Source organism: Marmota marmota, unplaced genomic scaffold (assembly GCF_001458135.2).
Source record: "Marmota marmota marmota unplaced genomic scaffold, marMar, whole genome shotgun sequence".
Classification (NCBI taxonomy): domain Eukaryota; kingdom Metazoa; phylum Chordata; class Mammalia; order Rodentia; family Sciuridae; genus Marmota; species Marmota marmota.
Window position 1 is genome coordinate 2,210,376 of NW_025999998.1, and position 12,117 is coordinate 2,222,492.

The 12,117-nt window shown below is 35.8% G+C and overlaps 1 protein-coding gene across 50 annotated transcripts in view; it reads left to right on the top strand.

Moving 5' to 3' along the window:
• Nucleotides 1–12,117, top strand: part of Ptprd (protein tyrosine phosphatase receptor type D) — a 2,156,260-nt gene that overhangs the window by 1,339,416 nt on the left and 804,727 nt on the right. The window lies entirely within an intron of this gene.

Sequence of the window (12,117 nt, forward strand, 5' to 3'; positions counted from 1 at the left end):
AAATTATAAAATTCTGTACAAATATGAAGTACAATAAATGTTTAAGAATGTCCATCATCTTTTGGATTGCAAGATGACATCTTCTTTTAGTATCTTGGAGACAAATCTTACATACGTGAATTATCCAGTATTGCTCTCAATGCAAAATAGTTGCTAACTATACCTTCATATGATTGTGAAATGTGTCTTTAGTTCACTACACACTTAAAAGTCTAAAATATGAAATTCATGCTAAGTGGAAGATACAGTGGTAACTAGGACAGAAAAAGAGTTACCCAGATCCTGGAGCTCAGAGTTCAACTGTCCTGTGTGACAACTTTATGTTGGTAATGTGCTTATCTTCATGGGGAGTAACTTGAGGTTGTTCCAATCAGCTTACCCAAGATAAAGGTCTAATTACTCACTTTAGAGGGAAGATGAACCCTTGAAACAGTACAGTGCTCTCTCCTCTGGTACAGACTTTTTCCTTTCTTACCTCCATTCTTATTTGACACTCCCTCTCCTACTTTTAATCCTCTGCCCCTCCCCATAACTCCCTATAACTCTAACAAGTTTAATCATCCTATTAGGTATTATCAATAATGTAAGAGTAGACAAATTTAACAGTAAATCAAAAAACGCGAGTCTTTGGAGAGAGCTATGGATGCCAGTAGAGATATTGTTATTCAGTAAGAAGATTATTGTAGATGTTACCATGGAGTTACCATATGTTTTAATGGGTTTAACTGATTAGCTAGATCAAGTTAATAGTGAATAAATTGACAGAAAGTCAATATAAATTATCAAACTGATATTTTTAGAAGAAATGTCTGTGGAATTTCAGTTCATAACTAACGCACAGTCATCTATGATTAGAAAATGGTGAGTCCCATGTGTCTTTTATTATGTGGAATGATTAGCTCTTAGCTTAAGTAAGAGTAAAATGTGCCTTAATGCCCTGATGCTAGATTTTTATCCAAATCACAGCTTTTATCTGAGGCCAAAAGCACTTACCACCAGACTTGCACTTTGCACAGAAAGACACACTGTTACCTCCTAGATTTCTCTAAAGACTAAAATCTCAAACTGGAACTGACTACACACCTAACATGTCTAGTATTCTTCCTGTACTAGAATTATCTCATATTAAGCTTTCAATAAAATGCAAATAATATCTGGGGGAAGTAGTGTCATTTATTTTGGATATAGATAAATTTGACCCAAAGGATTTATCATTTCTTATGTAGGATAATATCCTAGAATTCCAGAAGAGAGGACCATACATTGCTCTCAGTAATAAGCCACAGAGGAATGTGTATCTTGGGTAAGCTGATTGGAACAACCTCAAGTTACTCCCCAGGAAATGTCTGGCATACTTGCTGCTGCCTGGGCTTTGAAAGACAGGACTAACAACCCATTTTAACAGGGCAAACCTGAGTGAGACACACCATTATGTTGCTATATCGTGACCTCCCTGGTTACCCACTAGTAAAACTAGTTCTTTCCTCCTCTTGTGATCTGCATTAACTGGTGTGTAGAGCAAAATTTGTTGCCGTTTGTACAGGCTCTTCTTTTCTCTTTTTTTTTCTTTTGCAAAAATTATTTGAAGCCCAGAATCTAGAATTCTTAAATAAGCTCCAAAGTCCAAATAAGAATACTATTTCCCAGTGTAAATTTCTGAACTAATGATACCTGAATAGAGATTTTAGTTTGTAGAAAGCACCACATTTGGTGCAGGATACTGACAGCATTGCACGATATGTGGAAAGGGGTCTCTGTGGTTAGGCAACAGCATTTGCATGGCTGTACCTGTCATAAAGCAAACAGCATGAGTTGTTTTTGTTCTCCTAAGTATCAAGATTTCCCACTCATCATATTCGTCCTCTTCCATAGAGTCCCTTGTAAGAAGCACTCTGTTTTTTAAAGTGGCTCATCTTGTGATAAGGTCTAGAGTATATTTTATTAAAAATGTTCAGGTGATTTTTCTCTGGTTGTCCTTGATATACCTACCATTATTTAAAATTGGTGTGTAAATTAATCAGGCAAGCCAGTTAATCATAGACATAATTTAAAAATGGTTCACTAGAAAGTATTTGCGAGGATTCTGGAAAATTCCATCACTCCTCTTTTTCCTTTATTTTTCTGTCTAATAATAACTTAGTAAAACTATATGTTTCATATCAAAAAGTTTTATTATATTAATCATGACCATTCCTAGAAAAAAGGTGAAGCATGAACAATTATTCCCTGTGGATTTGTGTTACCATGGAGGTCAATATACTTATAAAAATGGATTTAACTGATTCACTAGATCACATCAATATTAAACAAATTAACAGGCAGTCAGATTATCAAAGTGATATTTTCAGGAAGAACTGTCTTTGTGGAACCTCAGTTCATAGCCAATGCATAGGCATCAACAATTAGCAAATGTTGACTCTCCTGTGATTTTATGTAGGATGATTGACTCTTAGGTTAATAACATCTTGTGCAAGCCAGGAAACTATTACACTATAAAAATTATGAGCTTTCTTCAGAAAAAAAAGAAAAATTAGTTAGTACATCCTTTGAAAATGTTAAGTATAATATCTGTTAAAATAGTCATTGGCGAATATAAAAATCAGGTGGTCAATTTAAGTGTATAATCTGGGGAAGTCACTGTCAGATATCCAACCCCCTTCCCCACTTTGTTATCAGTAAAAATGAGCATCTTCAGGGACTCTTGTATACTGTCTCTAAATCTGGCCTTTGAACAGTCTTTATAGAATGTTCTGGCCTTATACAAAACCAACACAATCTGCTGAACAGATGAAAGTATGCAGCTTAGTGGAAAAACATTTGTTATATTTAATAGTTAATTTTGTTGCCTTTTAAAAATGTTTCTATTCATGCATTCTAGTTATACATAAGTGGGGTTCATTTTGACATAATTATACATGCATAAAATAAAATTTGCTCCCTTTCAGTCCCCAGTACTTCCTGTCCCCCCTCCCCATTCCTCTTCCTCTATTATACTGGTATCTTTCCATTTATTTATTTTTTAATTGGTGCTTTATAGGTACACATAAAGGCAGAAATGATTGTGATATATTTATATATGTACTTAGCATAATTTGGTCAATGTCCTTCCTTTTTCCTTTCCTCTGCCCTTCCCTAAATCCCCTTGGACTCTACTGATTTCTTTTATTTTCATGGGATTCATCCTTCCAATTTTTTCCCCCTTTATTTTCTCTAGCTTCCACATATGAGAAAAAAAAAATCCGACCCTTGAGTTTTTGAGTATGTTTTTTGACTTTTTATATATGAACATGGTCTTCTGAATTTAAAATATTCTTCTCTGTCATGGAGGCGTAGTGCCTGGTGTGTAGGAGAGAGAACTGGACATTTGGTGAATAAAAATGGAGAGTTAATGAATATGTAATGTACTCAACCGAACTCTTCACCAGAGACACATCATTTATAATCCCCAGTTCTTCAGTTAATACACAATTATAATTAAACCATGTGCATTTGATTTGCATTGTCAATGCACTTTGCCTGATAATGTTTTGGCTTTCTCCTGTTTTTCTCAAGTACCAAGTTTTTCAATAATACCAATTTTGCTTTAGTGGGATGGTGCCCTCTTTCACAGAGAAAAGTTCTTTGATGGTAACAGAATCCATAAAATACTTTTAAAAAAATTAATGAAGGCATTTGAGAGGCACAGGCTGTTTCTTCAGAATGTACCTAGTTTATTTTACAATGCTAAAATTGCTGAGACTTAGAGAGCATTCTGATTGAATCATGAATATTCCAAAGGGGTAGATTAATCTGTGTGAACTACAGAACTCTGCTGAAACTGCTGTTTAACATTCTAAAGTGTGGAATTCATCTTCTTACAACACAAAAGAGCTTCCTATAATAAAAATTTTTTTAATGGCAATAAGGCAGCTCAGTGGGGTGTGGTTTTCATGAAATAACCACACTTTGGAGGGATTAGACATTATGCCTTGTGCTTGCAATCTCCTCAAATATGGGATGACATGTTGATGCCACCTCTCCACACAGCTCTATTCCTCAGTTACTCAATGGGCCCTTCCAAAAATATCTGCCTACTTAGATCTGCATTACAAATAAGCTCAGAGCCTATAATCCATTGCTAATGCTTTATCACATCACAGTATTCTCTGTTTCTTATAAATAGAAATTATTACAGTGTTTCACTCTATCTCAGATTGAAAACACAAGCCAAAAATGTAGTTAGACTAAGAAAACCTCATAATTTAGCAACATGGACAATATAGTTGTGGCTATTTAGCTAATACTTATTTAAGTCATGCCATTATTAATCCACATGCCTTTTTTAATGAAGCATTCATTAAGAGCTCAAACATAAATTTGAATATTGTACTATAAAGCCAACCAGAATATATGCTAACATCAAATTGTATTCCTTCAAATTCTCACACATTATAATGTGGAGACTCTGTCACTTTTATTTGCAGTTCATCTCAAACTATAATCTGAAAAAACATTTGCCGATATTTTTCAGGGACCTCCTAAAGATAATATTTTGAAGGTTGATAGTAGGGTGTATCTTTTGTTTCTAGTTGGCAAAGAAAATGATATTCTCTTGTATATTTCATCTGTTTTAGTGTTTTGACAGAATATTAAGGAAATATATGGTAGAGACCTATAAATGTCAGTTATAAGAAGGGTTTTTGATTTATTAAACACTTTTCTAGGACTGTGCCAAAATATTAAGCTTTGTGGGCATAATTCTACGTTTTTGACATTATGGAATAAATTTTTTAAACTTGCTTTGAAATGCTACATAATTGAAAATTTCATTATAAGTAATGTTGTACTCCCTGTGTTGTGGAAAATATATGCCTACTTTAAAGTGTTATTTATTTCAAAAATAATGCCATTTTTAACCACAGAACACTTATAAAAGATAAATAGCATGTTTTAAGCTAATGGTATAATTAACCAAAGTTTTATTTTATGTCCAGGGTTAGATTTTTTCTTCCTTAAACTTTCTGGGCAGGGAATATAATGGTCTAGGATAGGATACATTAACAAAGTGTCAAGGTATGAAATTCAATCAACAGATTACTTTTGCCTACAATGGCAAAAATAATATTAATGAATTTTCTAACCTACTTTTTCCTAAGAATGTTAATATTGTTACAAGGAACAATGTTGGCAACTCTAATTATAAGAGGAGATTTCAACATCATGATCAGAATCCACCCTTGTTTATATTATAAATCGTACAACAGTATTTTTCAAACTTTAATGTTAATACAAATTATTTAGGGATCTTGTTAAATGCAAATTTTGATTCAGTAGGTCTAGGGTAGAGCTTAAGAGTCTGGATTTCTAACAAATTCCCAAGTGATAACAATATTTCTGGTTCAAGGAATGCCTTTGTGCAGCATTATGCAGGACTCACATCATTCCTTTGATTCACCTTTTACTGTTACCCAGACAGATTGGTTATAGGTTTTGGTTGTGACTATGGACTGAATTATGTTTCTCCAAAATTCATATGTTTAAACCTACGTATGACCTTCATCTAGATAATTACAGTAAAATGATGTCAAAAAGTGCTTTTCAAGGTTAGGGTCCTTATAAGGAGAGGCACCAGAGTGTTCATTCTTTGTCTCCAACATTGAAGACACATGAGAAGACATTGTTTGCAGGTCAGGATGAGAGCCCTCACCAGAAAACTAGTAGCCAACACCTTGATCTTGGGCTCCCTAAATGACAGGTATATAAAAATATTAATTTCTGTTGTTTAAATCACTCATTATATATTTTGTTGTGGCAGGCCAAGCAATACAGTTGTTGCTGCTTAGTTTTGTCCTATTTTGTTTTCTCCATTCTACATGATACTTGAGTAAGTACAGTTAACCACATTAGGAATAATCAAAAGCAAGTTTTCAAATGTTTCTTTAAATCCTAACTTGACTATATCATTCATCAACATTGATTATACAAAGAAGCATGACACTTTTTAAAAATCTTGCCAAAGAAGGCATTTAATTTTCTGTAGTTACTACTTTATTCCTGTTAACAAACAGCTGAGATAGCTTCTTAAAGCTCTAGAGCAGGGATTCCAGGCAGATTCATTGAAAAGTTCCAACTGATTGATTTCAGGGCAACAGCTATGTCCTCACACCCCATATTTTGACCAGGGAGGGGGATATAACTAGAGGCAATAGTACTGGCTTTCTCACCTCTTGAAATATGGAGGCAGCCACCCTAACTGCTGCCAATCAGTTAGCCTTCACCTGCTTCTCTTCTCATAGATCAGGTCATGAATCTGCAAGTGTCAGGGAAATATATTGTAGCAGTGCCTTAAAGCAAGTTGGAGAGATCTATTAAATAATATGACTATGAAGAATATCTTATGAATTATAAAGGTACAAAAAATGGTCATGGGAACAAGCTTATTTTATGAAATAGACATTTCCTTAAGTTACCCACGTTGTTAATACAGTTAGACTATTTTGCAGTGTATGTCAAATGTAGTTGACTCTGCTCAAGGAATATTAAATACATCGATATTTGAGGATTACCAAACATGTAAATGAATGGATACCAATGCCTAATTCAAAACACTTCTTTTACATTGTGGAAAGATTTGCTGTTATGTTTGATCATGGAGTATTTCACTCTTTTTTTTTTTCAAAAAAAAAATCTATTTTCAGAAAGTTCCAGAAACAGCTTTACAAGGAACATATGCACAATGCACAAAGCAGGCAAATTAAAACAGGGCTATTGAGACCAAATATGCTAACCACAAGGGCTAATTGAGTTGCTATATTGGCCCCCACTTGGCAAGATTTACCAATAGCATTTCCTAGCTCTAAACAAAAGAATTTGTCATGCTGGAATATGTAGCCTTTGAATAGTGTTCTCAACAACAAATACAGGAATTAATTGTGTATGGACATTTCTTGGAATACTTTTTTTAAAAAATAAGCAAGAGTGTATATGACTCTCCACTGATTTTTCTTTTCCTAAATATGAAATTTGAGTTACCTAAAGGAAAAGGTACAAAGCATGATTTTTTTCTTGATTTCTTATTTGATTTTCTTACAGCAAGTCCTTCAAATTCTAAGCTTTTCAAGAGCATGTCAACAGTGATTCCTTTTATTTTACTATATTTGTATATCACTTTGGAAAATCCAAACCAAATGAGTGAAAAGAAACTAAAGAATGCATATTTTATTGAGTTAAGAACAAGTTTCCTTTTACCACAGTCCCAATCTTTTGCTGAAATTAGGGCAGATGCCCATTTCCTGCAGAGAACTGCAGAACTGGAACACACAGCTGCCAGTTTTGACTCTCTGCCATGTGCAGAACTGTTACATCCCTTGGAGTGGAGGTTAGAATTCTAGTCCACTTTTCACTTACCTTCATTCAAGGAAAACAGCCCCAAAGGTTGACTTGTGCTCAGTGCCCAATATTACCATTACAGAATTAAATTCTATATAGATACAGGTTTTGTCATTGATACATTCAAAGGGATGTCCATGGCTTGGTAGTTCATGTCTTTTGCCTCATTTAATGTAAAGAAGCCTGTCCTATATGGAAAAAAATCATTAGGAAGGATTTTTAGAATCCTCTCTATGATATCTTTGAACGAAAACTTCATGACTGCTTTCAATTGTAAGGAATTTGGCTTTTGGCCAAATGTTTCAGGACATGTTTTTGGTGTTAGTTTCCTGCTTATCAGATTTCTTGGTTTAATACACATCAGAAGATGCATTATCATTACATAATAAAGTATGCATTGTCTTTATGGAATAAATCACTTGTGAAACTTGATATATTGAACAAGACATTCCTGAAATGTAATCATTTCTATTTCTTTTTAAACCAGAATAATCTCTGAAAACATAATCAGCTGTACTATATCAAGCTGTATATATAAAGTCATTTTTTTTCTAAAAATCTTTTCTGACTGTGCTTTAAAATCTGTAGATGTTTGTAAATGCCTTATATCAGCTCAGGAAGTTTTATCCATTCTGTTTTCCCATATTTAAATATCTGTGCATTGAAATCTAAGAGGATATTCACACAAATGTATGCATATGAAATAATTTAATATATTTTAATGGGAACACAAGATAGGAAAAGGGAAATTCTGTTTGGTGGAAAATCTGTGTACCAAAATACCTCTTCCTTTCTTCATAGTATTTTTATTTGACGTTTATGCTTTTTTCTTTTGCTGCTTAACAGCTGGGCTACACAAATGAAACATAGCTAAAAGGCCTATTTGGCTCCTGGTATTCAGGGTATGCCAAGAAGATGCCCCTGGGAGGCTGCACTATTGCCTCCGGAGAATGTGGGGTGTGATAGTCTGGTGGTGTTTCTTACCACCTCAGCTGTGATCAGCTGGCTTTCACGATAGTGGATAAAGCTGCTCTTTGCTTGTATTCCCAGACCAGAAGAGCAATGCTGATAACGCCAATGCAGTCAGAAGTCCTATTTATTCACCAGGCTAGCCAATCTTGCCTGTCCCAGTATGCATGTTACCAGAGGATGTGGCTTTAGTTTGTCTAACAGCATGCCATAGAGAAAGAAAAGACACCAAAGTCATTTTTCTATTTAAGATTATCAGACCTGTTCATATGGAAAGGCACTTCATCTGATATTTCTTGTCAGAATAAGACAGAAATATATTTCATTACTGAGGGAGAGAGGTGCACGATTAAATGCCATGATGAGATTTTAAACTGATGGCCACTACTCTTGTCTTAGCATTGAAATATCTTCCAAAATGAAGTATGACAGGGAGAAAGAAATGAGCATCAAGCAACATTCAAGGCCTATCTACACCTGGATCTATGAGTCACATCGATGTGATCCGAAAAAATAAGTAGAAAAATTGGAGCCAAATGCAACACAAATTTGACATTGTGAGAAGAATATTGAGGCTAGTCAGTTGAGCTTGAAAATGAAACAAGCAATTTCCCAAAGATGCTGATTTTCTTTGTTTAATATAACGCAATATTTATCAAACTCTGTGTTCCAGGCTTGAAGTCAGGTGTTCCATAACACACACAGTCTCCGTGTATTTCCTTCCCTGACCCTAGAGGGCTTTCAGCTACATACCCAGCAGACACACAGGGAGAAACTGTCATATGATGGAATTCATGCTTTGTTAGAAATGTGGAGAAAGAGTTTTGCACTCAAGAGATGAACATACATATATGTAGTAATTTTGTAAGAGAAGAAGGAACCAGCAAAGGCTTCAGAATGGAATTGATTTCTGAAATGTTTCATCTGGAAACACGTGAGAAGACAAAGGCAAAGATGAGTCAGGCTGGAATGCTGGTGAGCAGTTCTTGCGGGGAGCAGGTTTCATGGAGAAGTAGGAATAGCTCCAGGGAAGACTATGCCAAGATTGGCAGGGGCTGGAAGGTGTAGATCCTTGAATATAAAATAGGAAGCTTGGGCTTTATTTTATTAGGGATAGAAACCACAGAAAATTTTTAGGAAAGGGTATAATACATTAAAGCTATCATTTTAGAAAGATAACTATGTAGATGGAACCCTGAATGGATAAAAGAAAATAAGAAGTAGCCAACATATTCCAAGATGGAAGGATGGTGGCTGAGCCAAGGAAAGGCCTGATTGGAGGCTCTAATGAATTTGAGTGTTACCAGGTCAATTCTAAAACTCACTGTGAAGGTGCTTGCCGGCCGCAGTCTGGCTGGGCAAAATAACGGGGGGGTGACAAGCAACTTGTGAAGATTGATACAGCGGTAGCCGCTTTATTGTAGGACAGCAGAGGTATTTATACATAACTGAATACACAGCTTGACTCAATTTAGCATCATCCAGTTACAGCAATCAGTCATTAAGGAATCCTCATCATCTTAATAATTATACACAGCTTAACTTAATTGACATAATCTAGACACAGCAGTCAATCATTAAGGAATCTCCATCATCTTAATGGCTCGCTGGCATTACTTCTCAAACCACTCCTCTTGGCAAAGTGCCAGGCGCCATATTGACTTGTCTGTGGCCCTCAACACTTGCCTGGAACCAGGCAGTGTGCACAGTCTTTGTCCACTTAATACTTTGTCTCCTCCACCAGGCTGTTGGCTCCTTCAGAGCAGACAGTGTGTAGTCTTCCTGTTGTTATGTTCTGACTACCTTACAAATTTCTTGATATACAGGGTATTTCATCAATGGTTCTTGAATTATTTTTTGTGAATGAAGTCACGAGCAGCTACATGTATTAGTTGTAAAGAAAGGTTTAATATTTTTGTATTAAACTCATCCCCTGAGTTTTGCAAGCTCCAGAGAAGCTACTCATTTCATCCTACTCTGCCTCACTGTGTCTCTGCTCCACACTCTGGTGCCCAGTTCCTGCAATAGTGAGGAAGTTCCACCAAACCTGAGGCCCCAGCACCTCCCACATCTCCCTCACCTGCCTAGTCCAGCAAGCCATTAGATTTCCCACCCACAGTGATGCCTTGTATTTTGTAATGTATTTCTGCATGTTGTCACATTTGATTCTATCAACTCTGTGTTGTTGACAGGGTATTTTGGTTTTCTCTAAAGAACTCGATTAAAAGATTTTTAGTAAGTGACAGTATGGTACATCCAGTTCCCTTAAAGCTCCATAACTTTCCTACTGAGTAATTATAAATGTAGGGCTACTCCAGTGAATATCCTAGATTGAACATCATGAAGCATGACTTCCACAACTAGCAAGTCAATGACAAGACAGAGGAAAGCAGGAATTGAACACTTTCTGCAAGACAAACAACTCCCTCCATGAGTATAAATGGACCAATTTCCTAGATTGTAGTTTGCACGTATTAATACACAAATGAGTCATTGATTAGATTCTGCACTGAAATTATTGTTCTCAAGGAAGCAAGCCAAATAGTAGCATGGCATGTGAACAAATATCAAAGTAGTGTGTGTTCAAGAGGTAGCAGAATATCATGATTAACAGCACAAACTCTGAACCTATTGGGCTCATACAGTTTTGTTCCTGCCATTTCCTACCTCTCTGTTTCTGAATAAGTTACTTAACCTCTCTGGGCCTTAGTTCCTTCATCTGTTAAATCATAAAAATAGGAAATAACAAATAGGACATATCACAAAAGCATAATTAGAGGGTTAAGTAAGTTAACAAACATATATAGTGCTGGCCACATGGTAGGCACTAGAAGAAATAAGATTATATATCAAAAGTGCAAGAAGAAATATTGTCTTTTTCATGTCCTGCTCTTCAGGTTTAAAGTTTTTAAAAAATTTGTACAAAGAAGTCATGGAGAGGTCTCATTGACAGTTTTTACCCTGATGAAGAGGCTAAATGGTCTTATTTGCTTTCTCCTAATTGGGTAACTCTAATAAGCTTGATCAGCTTTCCCTACCCACCCATCCCTGCTTTGTAGTAAAAGTTGAAAAGTTAAAAATAAAAATCCTTTTCCCTTAACTGCTTTAACATTTAACAGTCACCGAGAGAAACTGTTCCATCGTGATGTCTTCCAAGTTAGTGGACTAGAACAAATTCAGCCCGTTTAATCGTATGGCATCAGGCAGCGCTGAAAATGCAATTTGTTGTGAAATTTGTTTTTGCATTTGCTATTAGAAGCCAAGTGTTCAGCTCTTTTGCAGCTCTCCACTGGACCTTATCAGGGAACACACGAGCTGGAGGGCATCTGTGGCACTGATCACTCAGAAGGAAACCCAACAGCTGTGTTTTTGACAGCTGGAGGAGGGCTGATGTCCATCAACAAATATTCTAGATACCTTGCTCTTCTCCTTAGTTAGCAGGGGTCAGGCAATGCTCTGGTGGTTTGGAAATGAGACTTCTTTTGTGGTTATTATTTTCTTTGGGTGTAAGAGAGTAGGTGTTACACCCTGGAGTATGTTCTTGTTGATCTCTTGTTCTGCCAGACATTTGCCACCAATCTTAAGATAATATGAACCTAACAAAAGAGGTGAAAGACTTATACAATGAAAACTACAGAACCCTAAAGAGAGAAATAGAAGAAGATCTTAGAAGATGGAAAAATATACCCTGTTCATGGATAGGCAGAACTAACATCATCAAAATGGCGATATTACCAAAAGTTCTCTATAGGTTTAATGCAATGCCAATCAAAATCCCAA